Genomic DNA, 19,145 nt, shown 5'->3' on the forward strand with positions numbered 1-19,145 from the left:
TTGAAACCCAGTTTAAAATGTAAGTAAATGGGAAGTGAGGGATATAGGTTCCAGGCCCGTCTCAAAATTGTCATAAGTAACACCTAATATATTATTTTTAAAGCTTTGAAATGAAGACTTTAAATGCAAAACAGCATTATAAACCTAATAAAATAATCACACAGCACAGAATATATAAATAAACTAAGTTAAATGAACAATAACATTTGCTAAACAGCATTATAAACCTAATAAAATAATCACACAACACAGACTTCACTTGCATTTTTCTGCAAACAGTTCTTTCTATGCATTCCAATCTGGACTGATTTATAGACAGGAAGATCTTGTTTCTTTGAGATCTGCTCGATAGCTCAGGTCTGGTTAAACTGATTAATTTCAGCTTGCTTGGCTTTTGCTGCAACACAAGTGGACAGCTCCACCTACTGGCTATTTTAATAAATGCACTGCTTCTCAATGCTTTTCAATAGCAGTCACATGACTGGAAAAAAAGGTTGTTATTCTGAAACGGTGTAAATTGAACCGTTGTAAAACGAGGACCACCTGTATATATATATATATATATATATATATATATATATATATATATATATATATATATATATATATATATTTATATACAACACACAGAGAAAACCCAGCACTCACTTACAAGCTCTCAGCTAAGATTTAAAAGCAAAAATGGAAAGGTTAGTCACCGCATCTGGCCAAATGGGACAAGCTCAAGGTCCTTTCCAATACCTGAGACACTAAAACAGCCACACAATGCAAGCTTTCAAATCCAAACAAACTGAAAACAAGGGAAGGGTGCACAGGAATATGTAACCACCCTAGAAATATATATATATATATATATATATATATATATATATATATATATATATATGTATTATTATTATGTGTTTATATATGTTTATCTGTCTGTAAATATAAATATATATATATATATATATATATATATATATATATACAATATATATATTTTATATATATAAAATATTTTACCAGGAAGGATACATTGAGATTTCTCTAGTGGTACAATAAAATACAAAAACAATATTAATACATAATATATGCAAAATTTAACATAGAACACGTAGGAAATATATAATCAGCCATGACAGGTACATTCTGTTTTGAGATATGCAAAGAGGGAAGGTTTTAAAGTGTGCGGGAGGTCATTATATAATTTTGGTGCTCTGTAGCAAATGGAGGATTGAGCTGCTTTCTTTTTGTATGGAGGCAGACTAAATAATGTGCTGGTACTGGATCGAGGGTTATGGGAAGTGGGAACAGCCGGGAAGAGCATTCTGCTCAGGTAGGGTGGGAGCTTCCCTGAAAAGTTCTTAAACACAAGGCTGGAAAGATGGAGGGTGCATCTGGATTCCAGCAACAGCCAGTTTAGTTCTTTTAGCATGTCACAATGGTTGGTCATGTAGTTACATTGTAGCACAAAGTGGCAGAACGAGTTATAAAGTGTATTAAGTTTATTTAGGTGAGTTTGCGGTGCAGCTGCATATACTACATCCCCATAATTCATGATTGGAATCAGCTGTACAATCTTTTCCTTTACGGTAGGGCTGAGGCAGGATTTGTTTCTGTACAGGGCAAATAGTTTTGGATAGAGTTTGGATGCAAGTTATTCTATGTGGTGGCCAAAAGATATATTGGGGTCGAACAACATACCCAAGTATTTGAAAGAGTAGACTGAGGTCAGTGTGCAATTTGATTTTGTTTTGATGCGTAAATGGGAATTTCGTAGTTTGTGTAATTTAGGTACTGTTCCACAGATCATTGTGACAGTTTTGTCAGTGTTTAGGAAGAGTTTGTTTTTTGAGACCCACTTTTCTACCTCTGTGAACTGGTCTTGGAGCACTGCCTCGAGCTGCGACAGATCAGATTTGTTTGCATAGATTAATGTGTCATCTCCGTACATGTGTACAGTTGAGGTTTTGCAGACATTTAGCAGATCATTTATAAACAATGTGAATAGTAGGGAGCCAAGAATGGAACCTTGGGGAACACCACACATGACTAGGAGAGGGAGGGAGTCGCTATCAGAAATGGAGACATACTGTGATCGAAACCAGGTTAGCGGACGATTACCAATACCTGTTTTTTTAGTTTGAGCAGTAGTATGTCGTGGTCTACTGTGTCAAATGCGTTTGCAAAATCAAGGAAAATAGCTCCAGTTAGGTCTCCTTGTTCCATGCCAGCTTGGATGTCGTTACAAACTTTTAGGAGGGCAGTTGTAGTGGAGTGATTCGGGCGAAAAACTTTATTGAACAGGGCTCAAATAGTTAGATTGTTGGTAATACTCACATAGTTGCATTTGGGCGCATTTTTCTAAGATTTTTGACAATCCTGGGAGCAATGATATTAAGCGATAGTTAGTAACCAAGGCTAACTCACCACTTTTATGGATAGGCACTACTCTTGCAGTCTTCCAAAGTTTGGGTAGGTATCCAGACACCAAGGATTCGTTAATTAGGGTTGTGACAGGATTAGCATTTGCCGATGCACTGAGCTTCAATAGCATTGCTGGGATTTGATCAGGTCCAGACTGGTTTTTCATTTTTAGAATATTAAGGTGTTTCTTAATGACATTGATGGGTACAGGTCTAAAATTGAACTTCTCTATATTGGGTCTTTGTAGATTTAGTGGGGCCTGATCCACATTTGTAGTTTCAGGATGTGTGTCATTCAGGGTGGTGGAGCATCTGACAAAATAATTGTTAAAGGCATTTGCTATTTCTAAAGTTGCAGGGTTTGGTTGTCCACTTTGACAGTGGAGGGTTGGGAGTGGATTAGGGGAGTGTGTAAGTTATTTATAACTTTCCAAAACTTTCTAGGGTTTGATATGTTATTGTTCAGATTTTCACAGAAATATCGGGCCTTGGCCAATTTTGTTTGTATAGTGCATACATTTCGCCATTGTCTATATACACAGTGATCGTTCATAGAGCCAGTATGCTTGAACTTTGACCATAATGAATCCAGAAACTGGTACATTTGAATGTAATCAGCTTCCAGAAGGCTACCTGTTAGTTAGCAGAGGGCAAATTGAACAGCTGAGTGTAAAATCGTTGTATTTTCTTGGAGTTCTGGGTCATGATGAACCTACAAAAAGAGTTTTAAAGGAATGGGGAGGGTGCATTTATGGACATTTGAGCTAAGGGTCATTCAAGCAAAAACAAAATAGCAAAATATTACAGAGATAAGACTGAGGTATACAAGGGGGTGAAGTAAATCATTAAACAAATAAATAGACAGATATATGGGCCAGAGCTGCTTAAACTAATTTAACGTAATGGGCAGACATAAAGTTGATAAAATATGCAATGTGCTAGAGGTATGCAAATTATGACTAGCACAGCCTGTAATTACAAAGTCAAGGTAATATATACATTTAAAAACAGAAAATAAAAATAATTACCACTAAATATAAAAACACATACAATAAAATAACAGGGTAGGTAAAATATAATGAAGAAACTGTCTTCCAGAAGGCTACCTGTTAGTTAGCAGAGAGTAGATTGAACAGCAGAGTGTAAAATCTTTGTATTTTCTTGGAATTCTGGTGCAGGAATATTTCAAATCAGGCTGTTAGTTAGCAGAGGGCAGATTGAACAGCCGAGTGTAAAATCTTTTTATTTTCTTGGAGTTCTGGGGCAGGAATATTTCAAATCAGGCTGTTAGTTAGCAGAGGGAAAATTGAACAGCTGAGTGTAAATTTTTTTGGCTAGATTACGAGTTTTGTATTATGAGTAAAAAAGCAGCGTCACGACTCAAATAACGCTGCATTTTTACTACCGCTGCTATTACGAGTCTTGGAAGTACAGCTGTCCCGCACACTTTTTTGGCTGTACTACAAATTAACTTACGCAATTTTCCTAAAGTCTTTTTTCAATGGGACTTCCATTGCGCCAGTATTACAAGCTTTTTTTTAGGCCAAAAAGTGAGCGGTACAGCCTATCCCGCAAGATTCGTAACGCATTCTAAAGTCAGTAGTTATGAGTTTTACACTACAGAGCTGTAGCATAAAACTCATAACTTAAGTGTTAAAAAGTACACTAACACCCATAAACTACCTATTAACTCCTAAACTGAGGCCCTCCCGCATCGCAAAAACTAAAATAAAATTATTAACCCCTAATCTAATGGTCCGGACATCGCCGCCACTAGAATAAACATATTAACCCCTAAACTGCTGCACTCCCGCCTCGCAAACACTAGTTAAATATTATTAACCCCTAATCTGCTGCCCCTAACTTCACCGCCACCTACATACATTTATTAACCCCTAATCTGCCACCCCCAATGTCGCCGCCACTATATTAAATTTATTAACACCTAAACCTAAGTCTAACCCTAACCCTAACACCACATAAATAAAATTACTACAATTAACTAAATAATTCCTATTTAAACTAAATACTTACCTATAAAATAAACCCTAAGCTAGCTACAATATAACTAATAGTTATATTGTATCTAGCTTAGGGTTTATTTTTATTTTACAGGCAAGTTTGTATTTATTTTAACCAGGTAGAATAGTTACTAAATAGTTATTAACTATTTAATAACTACCTAGCTAAAATAAAGACAAATTTACCTGTAAAATAAAACCTAACCTTAGTTACACTAACACCTAACCTTACAGTACAATTAAATAAATTACCTTAATTAAATAAAATTAACAAAATTAAATCAAATACCTAAATTACAAAACAAAAAAAACCCACTAAATAACAAAAAATAAAAAACAAATTGCAAGATATTTAAACTAATTACACCTAATCTAATAGCCTTATCAAAATAAAAAAAGCCCCCCAAAATAATAAAACCCCTAGCCTAAACTAAACTACCAATAGTCCTTAAAAGGGCCTTTTGCAGGCATTGCCCCAAAGAAATCAGCTCTTTTACCTGTAAAAAAAAATACAAACACCCCCCCAACAGTAAAATCCACCACCCACACAACCAACCCCCAAATAAAACCCTAACTAAAAAAACCTAAGCTCCCCATTGCCCTGAAAAGAACATTTGTATGGGCATTGTCCTTAAAAGAGCATTTAGCTCTATTGCAGCCCAAAGCCCTAACCTAAAAATAAAACCCACCCAATAAACCCTTAAAAAAAACCTAACACTAACCCCTGAAGATCCACTTATAGTTTTGAAAAACCGACATCCATCCTCAACGAATCCGGGAGAAGTCCTCAACGAAGCTGCAAGAAGTCCTCAATGAAGCCGGGAGAAGTATTCATCCAAGCCAGGAGAAGTGGTCCTCTAAACGGGCAGAAGTCTTCATCCAGACGGCATCTTCTATCTTCATCCATCCGGCGTGGATCGGGTCCATCTTCAAGACATCCGGTGCAGAGCATCCTCTTCTGACAACAACTACCCGACGAATGAAGATTCCTTTAAGTGACGTCATCCAAGATGGCGTCCCTTAGATTCCGATTTTAAGTGCTATTGGTAGTTTAGTTTAGGCTAGGTTTTTTTTTATTTTGGGGGGGTTATTGTGATAGGGCTATTAGATTAGGTGTAATTAGTTTAAATATCTTGTAATTTGTGTTTTATTTTTTGTAATTTAGTGTTTGTTTTTTGTAATTTAGGTATTTGTATTTAATTTTGTTAATTGTATTTATTTTAGGTAATTTATTTAATTGTACTGTAAGGTTAGGTGCTAGTGTAACTAAGGTTAGGATTTATTTTACAGGTAAATTTGTCTTTATGTTAGCTAGGTAGTTATTAAATAGTTAATAACTATTTAGTAACTATTCTACCTAGTTAAAATAAATACAAACTTGTCTGTAATATAAAAATAAACCCTAAGCTAGATACAATATATCTATTAGTTATATTGTAGCTAGCTTAGGGTTTATTTTATAGGTAAATATTTAGTTTTAAATAGGAATTATTTAGTTAATGATAGGAATTTTTAGTTAGATTTATTTTAATTATATTTAAGTTAGGGGGTGTTAGGGTTAGACTTAGGTTTAGGGGTTAATAAATTTAGTATAGTAGCTGCGACATTGGGGGCAGCAGATTAGGGGTTGTTAAATCAAGGTAGGTGTCGGCAATGTTAGGGACAGCAGATTAGGGGTTAATAATATTTAACTAGTGTTTGCGAGGCGGTAGTGCAGTGGTTTAGCGGTTAATATGTTTATTATAGTGGTGGTGAGTATAATGTAGGTGTCTGCGATGTTGGGGCGGCAGATTAGGGGTTACTAAGTATAAGATTAGGGGGTATTTAGACTCAGGGTTCATGTTAGGGTGTTAGTTGTAACATAAATTTAGTTTCCCAATAGGAATCAATGGGGCTGCATTACGGAGCTTTACGTTGCTTTTTTGCAGGTGTTAGTCTTTTTTTCAGTCGGCTCTCCCCATTGATGTCTATGGGGAAATCGTGCACGAGCACGTACAACCAGCTCACCGCTGAGTTAAGCAGCGCTGGTATTGGAGTGCGGTATGGAGCTCAATTTTGCTCTACGCTCACTTCTTGTCTTTTAACGCCGGGTTTATAAAAACCTGTAATACCAGCGCTGTAGGTAAGTGAGCGGTGACAATAACGTGCACATTACCACCACACCCCTCATAACTCAAAACTCGTAATCTGGCCGTTCGTATTTTCTTGGAGTTCATATACATACATATAGATCTTTAGACATGTGTATGTACATGGGTGAATGGCGGATTAGGGGTTAATAGTTTAATTAGGAATATTGCGTTGTGGGGGTTGTCGGTTTAGGGTTTAATACATTTATTATTAGTTCCCTATATGGATGGCGGATATAGGGGTTTTGACGTGTCGGCTTTATTTTTGGGAGGCGGGTTAGACTTTTACGGGAGATTTGATATTTATTTTTATTTTCTTAAGTCACTTGCGACTCCAGAAATTTGTATTTATGCACATTTCTGGACATCGCTTGTTTATACGAATTAAGGCACTTTATGAACTGCCAGCGGGTTTTATGTGATTCCCAGATGTGCGAGGTGCAATTACGGGCGGCGTGGGTTTTAGCAGTTACGCTGAAGCCTGCGCCGCATATGTAATCTCGCCCCTTATCTGTGAGACTTTTAACATTTTTATGCAATACTTTTTTTAATGAGCGTAATTGTACTTTTACAGGTATTTTTAACGTGTTTTGTGAAGCTAGTCAAGCTTAACTGTTGACCAGAGCTTTGAAGTTGCAAGTTAAATTCAACTACGCTCAAGCATTTACTTTCAACTTGCAATACATGCGATAACTTCCAACTCACTCAAAGAGCTGCGGTAAATCCCTTATTATTTGCACGCAACATGTAGCATTCCATTCATAATCTAGCCAAAACATAAACTTATGCATAAAAACATAAAATGACCAATACACAGTCTATTTATTTTAGCTAATGTTTCTGTAGTTTCATTTGTAATTGAAAATTGTAGTGTTTGAATTCCTTCCAAACAGGCTTTAATAAATGTAGAACACTGACACACTTTCATTGTTTACATTGATTGGTTAATGATGTGCAGGAGCTCATTTGGTTCCATTTATCATGTGCAAAGCAGACAAGGTTTGCTATTAGGAACCTTATTCACCCGGTCTCGCAAAGAACGAGCAGCATCCAATACCCACATTTAACATTGCGGCTATCAATTATCCTGATCAATCTGAGGTGATTAAAATCTGCCACACTTTAGGTGGCGGAAAAGCTAAATAACTGCGGTCTTAATTAGCATTTCAGGCTTAACTTTAGCTTATTTGCCTTGAATAGCCTACCGACCACCAAAACTATGATTTACATCGCTGGGCTTTAAGGAATTAAAGTACTCAAGCCCTCATGATATAATATGCCTCATATTTGCTATCATATTAGGGCTACTCAAGATAAGTTGCAGTGTTATCATAGTGGTAACCTATATGTTTTTTTTTTAAATATATAGGTAAGTTTTGGTCACTAAAATGCATTTGATTTTTTTTTATATATATTTATTTAGTTAATCAACATTCAATACAGAAAAAGAAACATAGAAAACATAAATTTGTCATATAGCGACACAGAAATAATGAATCAAAACAGAATCACAGAAAAAAACAGAAATATGTTATTCCTGGTACAAATTACGTCATACAAATCTTCAAACTGATGATAGCCGACCTAAATATCCCATATCTTCTAACATAAATGTAACACAGATCACTATATGCTATGCTATATGAATTCCAGAGTGTTGATAAAGTTATATATTTTAAGAACAAAAAAAAATGGATATTGTGATGATAGCAGGATGTGATGTCACTAGCATGTGGGCGGGGCTTAGGTCCGGTGTCTGTGTCGCAGTTAGTTTAGTACAATCAACCTGTCTGGATGTGTATTGCTATGCTCTGTAATAAAATAGAGTTGTACCATCATTGCTGTGTCCTGCATATGTCCTGCATCTCATGACATGGTGTCAGAAGTTCTGGACTACGCTTCTGTTTCTGATGATGACGATGTCAAAGTTTACCCCACCTGAGCCTTTTGACTTTTCTCAGCCTGCAGCTTGGCCCACATGGCGTCAGCGGTTTCAGCGCTTCAGGATTGCATCCAAACTGAACAAGGAGAGTGGTGAAGTACAAGTTAATTCTCTTTTATACTCTATGGGGAAAGATGTAGAGCCAGTGTTCAATGCTTTTACTTTCCAAGAAGGGGAAGAAGTTAACTTTGATATAGTTATGGATAAACTCAGTGCCCACTTTGTGCCCAAAAGAAATGTGATTCATGAGAGAGCTTGTTTTCACAAACGTAATCAGCGTGTGGGAGAATCTGTGGAGTCATTTTTGCGCAGCCTGTATGAATTAGCTGAATTCTGTGAGTTTGGTGTTGCTAAAGAAGAGCAAATCAGAGACAGAATAGTTATTGGAATTGCAGATGCTGAAGTCTCCCTGAAGCTGCAGTTAGAGCCTGATTTAACATTAGACGGGGCTATTAGGATGGCCCGCCAGAGTGAACTGGTGAAAAAGCAAAGTGCTGATCTGAGGTCTGAGAGTATTGTGGATGAAGTGCAACAGTCTAGGAAAAATACTAGTGAAAGGCACAGTGTGAGCGGTAGATCTAAAGTACTGGAAAGGCCTAGAAGTGGATGGGCGCAACATGGCCGATGCACACGGTGCTACCGGGCTCATGATCAGAGTGCTACATGCCCGGCCAGAGATAAAAGATGCAGAAAATGTAACAGAATAGGCCATTTTGAAGTGGTGTGTAAAACTGAATACATTAAGGAGATGCAGGTGGACAGTGACCAGGAGGGTCAGGAAGTGTCTTTTGTGGGGTCTGTTGTGGAACGGACAAGCTCAGAGGAAGATTGGAAAGTTACCTTTACTGTAATGGGAGCCAATGTTGATTTTAAGATTGACACAGGAGCAGATATCACTGTAATGTCTTTTGCTGAATTTATGAGACTGCCTCGACAGCCCCAGCTGGCGAAGGTTACTACAAATGTTCATAGTCCTGGTGGCCGCATTGATTGTGTGGGGAAATTTCTTGCCAGCTGTGAGTACAAACAAAGGAAGTTCACCATGTGGGTGCATGTGATCCGAGGTCAGTGTGTTAACAGTTTATTGAGCAGAAAAGCAGCCTGTGACTTGGGCCTCGTGGCCAGAGTGAATGAGATCTCTGAAGATATGTTTGGCGAGTTGGGCCTACTGAGCTGCAAACCTGTCCGTATAGCACTTAAAAGTGACGCAGTCCCGTACAGTATTTCTACTCCTCGTAGAATTCCGTTCCCGCTCATGCCTCAAGTGGAGAAAGAGCTCATGCGCATGAAGTCTATGGGGGTTATTGAAGAGGTTGTTGAAGCAACTGATTGGTGTGCCCCCATTGTTCCAGTTGCAAAGAAAAACGGAAAGGTGCGCATCTGTGTGGACCTGAAAAGGTTGAATGAGGCAGTGAAGAGGGAGAGATTTGTGCTGCCGACACTGGAAGATATAGCCCCGAAGTTGGCTGGGGCGAAGTTCTTTTCTACATTAGACGCTTCTAGCGGCTTTTGGCAGATCCCCCTTGATCCAAAGTGCCGCAAACTGACTACCTTTATCACTCCGGTAGGTCGGTTCTGTTTCTGCAGACTTCCCTTTGGGATATCCTCCGCTCCTGAGATCTTTCAGAGGGAAATGAGTTCTCTCCTGAGTGGCCACGTGGGCACAGCAGTCGTCATGGACGACATTCTAGTGTATGGGTCTACAGTGGAGGAGCATGATCAGCGTTTGAGTTGTGTGCTGCAGGCTATCAAAGAGTCTGGGCTGAAGCTGAATAAAGAAAAATGTCATTTTAGGAAAACTGAATTATGCTACTTTGGGCATATCATCAACGGGGATGGCATCAAGCCGGACCCCGAGAAAATTCGGGCTATCGAACAGATGAAAAGCCCTTCGGATGTACATGAGCTGAGACAGATATTGGGCCTTGTAAATTACGTGGGCAAGTTTCTTCCAGATTTATCTACAGTTTTGCACCCTATCACAGAGTTGCTTAAGAAAGATGTTGCCTGGGTCTGGGGACCCTCACAAGAAAAAGCGTTCCTGCATGCTAAGTCCCTGCTGGGGTCTGCCCCAGTGCTGGGGTTCTACGACCCTTCAAAAAAGACTGTGGTTAGTGCTGATGCAAGCAGTTATGGGTTGGGGGCTGCACTCCTGCAGCTGAATGACAACAAACTACAGCCCATCGCCTACTGTTCCCGCACACTGACGGCTGCGGAGTCTAAATACGCTCAAATTGAGAAGGAGTGCCTGGCTGCAGTTTGGGCCTGTGAGCGCTTTCAGCGTTATCTAGTGGGTTTGGAGAAATTTAGTCTGGAAACTGACCACAAACCGCTAGTCCCTCTTATCAATTCTTATGACATCGACAAAACACCCTTGAGATGCCAGAGACTTTTAATGAGACTACTCAGGTTCAATGTTCAGGCAGTGCATGTGCCGGGGAAGCAGCTGGTTGTGGCAGATACACTGTCCAGGCTCCCGCTGGCTGCTGCTGAAGAATCCTCTACAGAATCGGATGTAAAAGTGTATGTTGATTCAGTTCTGGCCTCTAAGTCCATTTCTTCAAGGAAACTGGAAGAGATAAAGAAAGAGACATATTTGGACACAGATCTGCAAGAAGTTATAAGGTACATAAGAGATGGCTGGCCCGAGAGCCGGGCAGCCTGGATGTCTTTAAATGCTTACCAGCCAGAGAGGTCGCAGCTCACGGAGCTGGAGGGGTTGGTGCTGTTCCAAGACCGTATTGTAATTCCTGTCAGCATGAGGAAGGAGATGTTAAACAGGATTCACGATGGCCACTTAGGCATTACAAAGTGCAGAGAAAGAGCAGCTACAGCTGTGTGGTGGCCTGGGATCAGCTCCGACATTGCAAATCACGTGTCTAAATGTGCCTTTTGCCGGGAACGCCGGCCTACTCAGAGAAGGGAGCCCTTAATGTCTACTCCGCTGCCTGCGGGGCCGTGGCAGAAAATAGCTGCTGATTTGTGCGAACTGCACGGGAAAAAGTTTCTTGTTGTTATCGACTACTATTCCAGGTATTTGGAAATAGCACCCCTGAATGATATCACAAGTCAGGCCGTTATCATTCGCCTGAAGAGCTTGTTCGCCCGCTGGGGCATTCCAATGGAGCTGGTGAGTGATAATGGCATGCAGTTCGCTTCTACAGAGTTCAGTGCTTTCAGCAGGGAATATGATTTTGTACATTCCACGTCAAGTCCACATTATCCGCAGGCCAACGGAATGGCTGAAAGGGCAGTTCAAACAACAAAATTCATTCTAAAGCAATCTGAACCGTACCTAGCCCTCTTGTCATACAGGGCGACGCCCATTCAAGCCACCGGGTTTAGCCCGGCACAGCTGATGCTAGGACGCCAGATTCGCACCACTTTACCCTCAGTGGGTGTCTTCAAGCCGCCTGGCCCTGTTCCTCGGGACGAAGTCCTTAGGAGGGATGAAGAGGCCAAAAAGGGTTATCGTTTCTTCTACGACAGGAGACATTCTGTCAGGCCTTTACAGGAACTGAAAGCGGGCCAAAGTGTCAGAATTAAACTGGATGATGAGAAGAAATGGAAGACGCCTGCTACGGTAGTGGGCCGCTCTCCAGAACCAAGGTCTTACACAGTCCTTACAGAGGGAGGGACGGTTACACGCCGTAACCGAAGACATCTTCAGCCTGTACCTGAGAGTCTGGAACCGGATACCTCAATACCACCGCCGGTGGGATCCCCTGTTCTAAGAGAGGTGCCTTCCCCTCAGCAAGATCATAGCGGGGATATATCTTTGCCTCCAGCAGACTCTTGTTCACCATCTTCTGTATCAGAGGACAGTTCATGCAAAGTTACATCAAGCGGAAGAGTGGTGAGGCTTCCGGCCCGATACAGGGACTGACTTTAGCTAGAACAGTGACCGGAAGTATGGGCAGAATAATCCCATGGTCACTGTGGACTAGGGTAGTCTACCCCGATGTTCAAGTCAGGATGTAATTTATTTGTTCATGTTTTCTAATCTATCTGTTTTTATAATGTTCTAAAACAAAATGTTGTTGTATACCCTGTTGGTGTACCTTGTTATTTAATATATGCGAATGTATGCTTTGTCTTTGAAAAAGGGGAAGATGTGATGATAGCAGGATGTGATGTCACTAGCATGTGGGCGGGGCTTAGGTCCGGTGTCTGTGTCGCAGTTAGTTTAGTACAATCAACCTGTCTGGATGTGTATTGCTATGCTCTGTAATAAAATAGAGTTGTACCATCATTGCTGTGTCCTGCATATGTCCTGCATCTCATGACAGATATCATTACATCAATAGGTAAGGTGAGTCTTACAGTCATAAAAGGGACGGACTAAAAGAATAATATAATCTCTTAACCTTAATTAGGTTTAAGAAAAAGGGCACATTATATTCATGTATACACAAATCCTAAACATTACCTCAGTAAATACATCAGATGAACAAAGACGAGCATGCCTGATAGAATAGAGCATATTCTTGCCTTTGCTCCTACAAATAAAAAAAAGACAAACACAAATAAAAAAATAAAAAATGTATTTAATTTTTAATTGATTTACAAATACAATACTTGCTGAAATCCCAAGGCCGGAAACCCCACATTTTATCTGATTTAAAAGAAAGCAAAAAATAAAAGTAAGATTGTTCCGTGCTTCGGGTAGTGATCATATTACAAGTTGAAAGTAAACTGTTTTCGCTCACATGCCAAACGGATGCATGCAAAAAGCCCAACATAGAATATAGCGCATGTTAATTTATTCCCTATAGAAGTCAATGGAGGAAAAAAGTGGAAAAAAAATAACACCCTACTCAAACCTGATCGAATATGCGCTAATCCGACATGAAAATATGAATATTTTACATAGCAGAATATTTTCTATTTATTCATAAATACATATTTCTACATATATCTGATGGAATTTTGGGATTATGCATATATCTATACCTATATATACAGATAATTATATATAGGTATAGATATATACAGATATATTTTATATTTTTTTTTAAATTGTGCTATGTGCAGAACATAGGAATGTGAAATATTTACAGTTAATACACACTAAGGGGTCAATTTATCAAAGTGCGAGCAGACATGATATGATGTAGCGTATCATGTCCGCTGCACATCGATAAATGCATATGCTGCCGGCATTTATCATTGCACAAGCAGTTCTTGTGAACTGCTTGTTCAATGCGCCGCCCCCTGCAGATTCACAGCCTAACGGCCACTAGCAGGGGGTGTCAATCAGCCTGATCATATAGGATCAGGCGAATTGAAGACCGCAGCCTCAAAGCAGCGGACCAGTTATGTAGCAGCGGTCAATTAGACCACTGCTTCATAACTACTGTTTCCGGCATGCCTGAAGGCTCGCACGGAAACAGGGGCATCAAGCTTCATTCAGAGCTTGATAATTCAGCCCCTAACAATTTATTAGAAATGAATATTGCATAAATATAATTTTACAGGTTTTCATCTACTTGGCTGCAAAGGGCCCCAATGTACTTCTATATATGTGTACATATGTATTTATGTGTTTATGTGTGTATATATGTCACAGTTCATAAACACAGTAAGGGCTTTAGAGTTAGGCAAATACATTACCAACAATAGCATGTGTAATACTCATTCTCCTGTGTTATTAGGTAGTCAATAGATTATTATATTCCAGTTTATTAAAGAAAATAGTGCTAACCGCACTTCACTGTGGCATGTCTGGTCATCAGATGCATAAGCCCAACCGAAAGTTTGCTTAACAAGTGTATAACTTGAATCATACCTTAATTCCTCCAACCGGCAGAAAACCCCAACATACAGAGTGTTTGTAACTTTCTCACAGCTTCAACATCCTCTTTCAGACGTTATGTAAGCGGTTATCTTGTAAAAATACTGAGCTGTCAATAAACCAAGGCCACCAATTACACGTAGAGGAGAACGTAGACGTGAAGCGGCATGTTAGCTGAAGTTGTGCTGCACTCAGGTCGTAGAAATCCAATCCAGGAAAAAACCAATAGGAGCACCAGCTTAAAACAGCATATATGCTTTATTTGATGCTGATTATAGAGTTTTAGAGGTTGATCCAACTAATGTATTTCAGAAACAACTTTGGGATCTTAGGGACAATGGATTTGATTTGGGCTTTCTTGGTTTAGAAACTAGTGAATACCTAATGGTAACTCTTCCTACTACACCAGTGTTTTTACAGAATAAATAGTTTAGTACCAGACTGTAATTTTGTCTCAAAGCATCTCAATGTCTTTCAAACTGAACAAAATGTGTTTACGATACATTTAGAAAGGAATGTTTGGATGAGAATAATTTGACAATTTGCTTAGAGGTACATGCAACACTAGTAAATCCAATGGTAAGACTAGGGTTAATATTGTCAAGAAGGGATCAACTAATAGGAGGATGTTTTTTCCTGTAAATAAGGTGTGCTTTTAATCTACTGTTAGAGCAGGGGTTCCCAACCTTTTTTCTCTCCCATACCCCTTGATTAGCCTTTCTATTTATGAGTACCCCCACCTATCCCTCAAAAAAGTTTTTTTTTAACATTTTCTTAGGTTAGCTTTGAGGAGTCCCAGCAGGGAAACAGCCTATGTGCAATATCACCACCCACAAGACAAGACAAGACCCACAAGACCTTCTATGGGGGGCCATGGGACACTATGGAGATTTTTCTTTTTTTTACATGTTGATGGGCCATAGCTATCTTATGCATCTGAGAAAGGAAGTGTGTTACTCAGCTGCATACAATAAGCGTTATTGCTATATAGAGTGCTGTAGAGAACAGGATCAGGATGTATTCGAGTCAAGACAGTGTGTCGATCTAAAATATACACAGGCCGTTCAGCCACCGTGTTTCAGCACTATACCGCTTCTGCTTTACTGTATGGAACTAAAACATATCCTATGTTCTGAGTCTCTCTAGCTGCAGCAGAATAGCACCATATAGCTAACAATTCTTCTCATATGCAGCTGAGTGAGAAGCAGCGAGTATCCTCATTTACTCATCATATGGTACATGCGCCTGTGAGAGTTGCGATGTTGCAGATCTCCATGGACTGCATCACATACCCCCATGGCAGACCATCTGCCCAGCAGTTCAGACACTGTGAAAGGCTAGTAGGCTACAGAGTTGTGGTGTGTGTTACAGATCGCCAGGGCCTGAACCGCAACTGCAATATTTGCACCGGGGAAGTTCCCCAGTGGGAGGCACAGTGCACATGTAACAGGTTGTAGCACGGGCAGGCTTTAATAAAATACTGTTTTGTGGTCACTTGTGACCACCTCCTTCAGCCCGATTAGGGGCAAGACACAGGATACAGGGAAGGGACTACAGTGTATCTTAAACAATGCACAGTGTAAGTGAAACGCCCTAACACTTACCTCAGAGCTGTCAAAGCGATTCTGGTGGTTAAAATCACAAAATCAGCGCGTAGATCTTTCGCATTAAGCATCAGCCAATTATTGCACTGCACTAAACTGTTAAGCATTATGAAAGCTAACAATGGAAAATTATGATCAGATTACCACCAACTACTGATCAGATTAAATTATAATGGCAAATCAGTTAGTTAGAAAATGACACACTAGGCAGAATAAATTGTGAGGCAGAATAGGACCATTCTTTCTGCAACGTTCTTGCCTGTGCTTTCTGCAGAGCTGCACTTTCTGCAATGACATCGCACATCGCAGAATGTTTTGTCTTGGGGTGCACTTCTGTTCTGCCATACAAAGATACAAATAAAGTATTGCTTCTTTCCTGATGTAATATATACACATATAAATACATAAATACATATGTACACACATATAAACATGAACAAAGCGAAGTCCGCCACAAGCTGTTTTAAAGTTCACTTTTTTAAAGGGACAGTCTACTCCAGAAGTTTTATTGTCTAAAAACAAAGATAATCCCTTTCTTCCCCATTCCCCAGTTTTGCATAACCAACACAGTTATATTAATATACTTTTTACCTCTGTGATTACCTTGTATCTAAGCCTCTTCAGATTGCCCCCTTATTTCAGTTCTTTTTACAGATTTGCATTTTAGTCAGTCAGTGCTGACTTCTAAGTAACTCAATGTGCATGAGCACAACATTATCTATATGTCACACATGAACTAATGCCCTCTAGCTGTGAAAAAACAGTGAAATATATTCAGAAAATGGGCGACCTTCAAGGGCCTAGAAATTAGCAGAGCATACCTAGGTTTAGCTTTCAACAAAGAATATCAAGAAAACAAAGTAAATTGGAAAGTTGTTTAAAATTGCATGCCTTAACTGAATCATGAAAGTTTAATTTTGACTAGATTGTCCCTTTAAATTCCATTAAAAACAAAAGTGCAGATGATCCATAGCAATATCCATAACATCAGGAGCCAATGTAGCCTAAAGGGCTTACACATTTCGGCTGACACACACACACATATATATATATATATAATATAGACAGGCCAGAAGGCTTGTTTTCCCCACAGAAAATCTCTCAATTACATTGCTTCCAATGCAGCAAATGATTATGGGTAAGATATGCAAATGAGGTTCCCAATGACACACTTTTTTACTTCAAGTCTGCTTTTACGCCAAAGTATCGCTGTTCACACAGCTTAAAAGCTTAGCTAGGGTTAGTGCAGTGATTCAGAACCATCCCAGAACAGCCTGTTTCGTGGTGTTTGCCACTCATCAGCTGGAAGAAGGTTTGAATCACTGCTGGGTGAAGTTGATTTCTGGGCAAAATACAAGAACATTTAAAATTTAATTTTGTCTGAGGAAGTGGAGTTCCCCCCCAAAACGTTACACTTGTTTCAATAAACATCTGTTGTAAAAAGAACAGAGAGTGCCTTCTATCTCCACATATATTGAACCTCTGACACCCTGGCAGATGAAAATAAGGTGAGAGTGCTCTATCTTTGAAGATAGATATATATATAGCGGTAGAGATGAGTGCACTCTCACAAACAGGATACACTTGCCAGGGTGCTGAGTAAACTTTCAAATATATGTAGAAGGAAACAGCACTCACTGGGCTTTACTTAAAAAAGTGTTCTTTATTCCAGTGACGTTTCGGGGCTTGCACCCCTTCATCAGACCAACAAATACAAGTGAAAATCCAACTTAAATACCATATAGGACCCTCCCCCTAGTGAATAAACCACCACAGCAGTTGTCATAACAACCCTAGGGTTTACACATAATTTCAAAACAAGTGAAAAAACATACCTATATAATCTAAAAATATTCTAAAATTACATTGATGCAATGTTAAATACAAAGTATCCATATGTGTGAGTGGAACTGTAGTCTAATTAATGCCTAATAAAATATTGTGTGTGACCCAGATACAAGCAGTGTAAACAGTGACAGTGCTATATATCCCATAGTAATCCAATACATCCCATAATAAAACAAAGAATTTAAAACAACGGATCAAGATGTGAATAATGGATAATAAAACATCCTCTTATATGTAGTATTGACAACCTAGTATCTATTAACAGAATTCCCATAACTAGCAAAAAAAGGAGATAAACAAACAGAAAACTATGTGCTAGAGGGTAGATAGCAGTTACATGATCGTACAAAAAGTGGCAACCTACTGTTAGCAGTAGACATAGCAATGGGAGCTTGCTAAACAGTCATCACAGAAAGCCTACCACCAATGTCATATTTACATGTTATGTCTAGAGTAGAAGTGAGTGTCAGTCCACTGTTACTGGTGCGGTGTATTGTGAGTGCAGCTGTATTCCTATAGGCTTCACCCTAACATTACCTGTAATAGATAGTGTCTGCTGTCTCTATTAGGACTACTAATGTAAATGGACTATCGGAGTGATAGGGGTAGTCAGATAATAATTAATATCACAAAGCCAATGTGTCAAAAAGGTAGTGGGACAAGGGTATGATACAGACACAAATATATAATGCAAATCCAATTGAGAAGGGGCATGATATACAGTACTGTATATCTATCCCGGATATCTAATCGATAAATACTCTGTATGTGTGTGTCATACCACCTTACTGGACAGTGATGAGACAGCCTCCAAAAATTGTAGAATTTTAAAAGTAAGCACAACAATATGTAAATACATACATAAAGTGACAAAAGGAAGCAACCTCTAAAATTTAAAATTAGCATACAAAAACGTGCTTTCGAGTCCTAATATCAGTGCTGTATAAAGTGTATATTAAAAGAGTAAATAGGTGAAAACAAGTACATTACCACCTATATCACACGGATGTCCAAAACACTTTAGAGGAAGCAATGACAGTCAACCCTCATATTCAAACCATTGGGGTGGATTGTCCCTAGTTTATAAATCCATTGGGCTTCTTTCTGGAGTAATAATTTCTCCCTGTCGCCCCCCTCCCCTCCTCAGTGGGGGAACGTGGTCGATAAGGATAATGTGTAAGTCCTTAACAGAATGCTTCTGTTTAAAAAAGTGCCTGGCCACTGGTTGTTCACTCTTTTTCTTATCCAGTGCAGTTCTTTTGGCACTCCGATGATTAGCCATATACGTTTTTTATGTCGTCAGACGTTTTGCCTATGTAAAATAGGCCACAAATACAGTTCGGCATATATATAATGAATTTGGTAGTACATGTCAGTTGATGTTTGATAGGGAAACGTT

This window comes from Bombina bombina, chromosome 3 (assembly GCF_027579735.1).
Source record: "Bombina bombina isolate aBomBom1 chromosome 3, aBomBom1.pri, whole genome shotgun sequence".
Taxonomy (NCBI): Eukaryota; Metazoa; Chordata; class Amphibia; order Anura; family Bombinatoridae; genus Bombina; species Bombina bombina.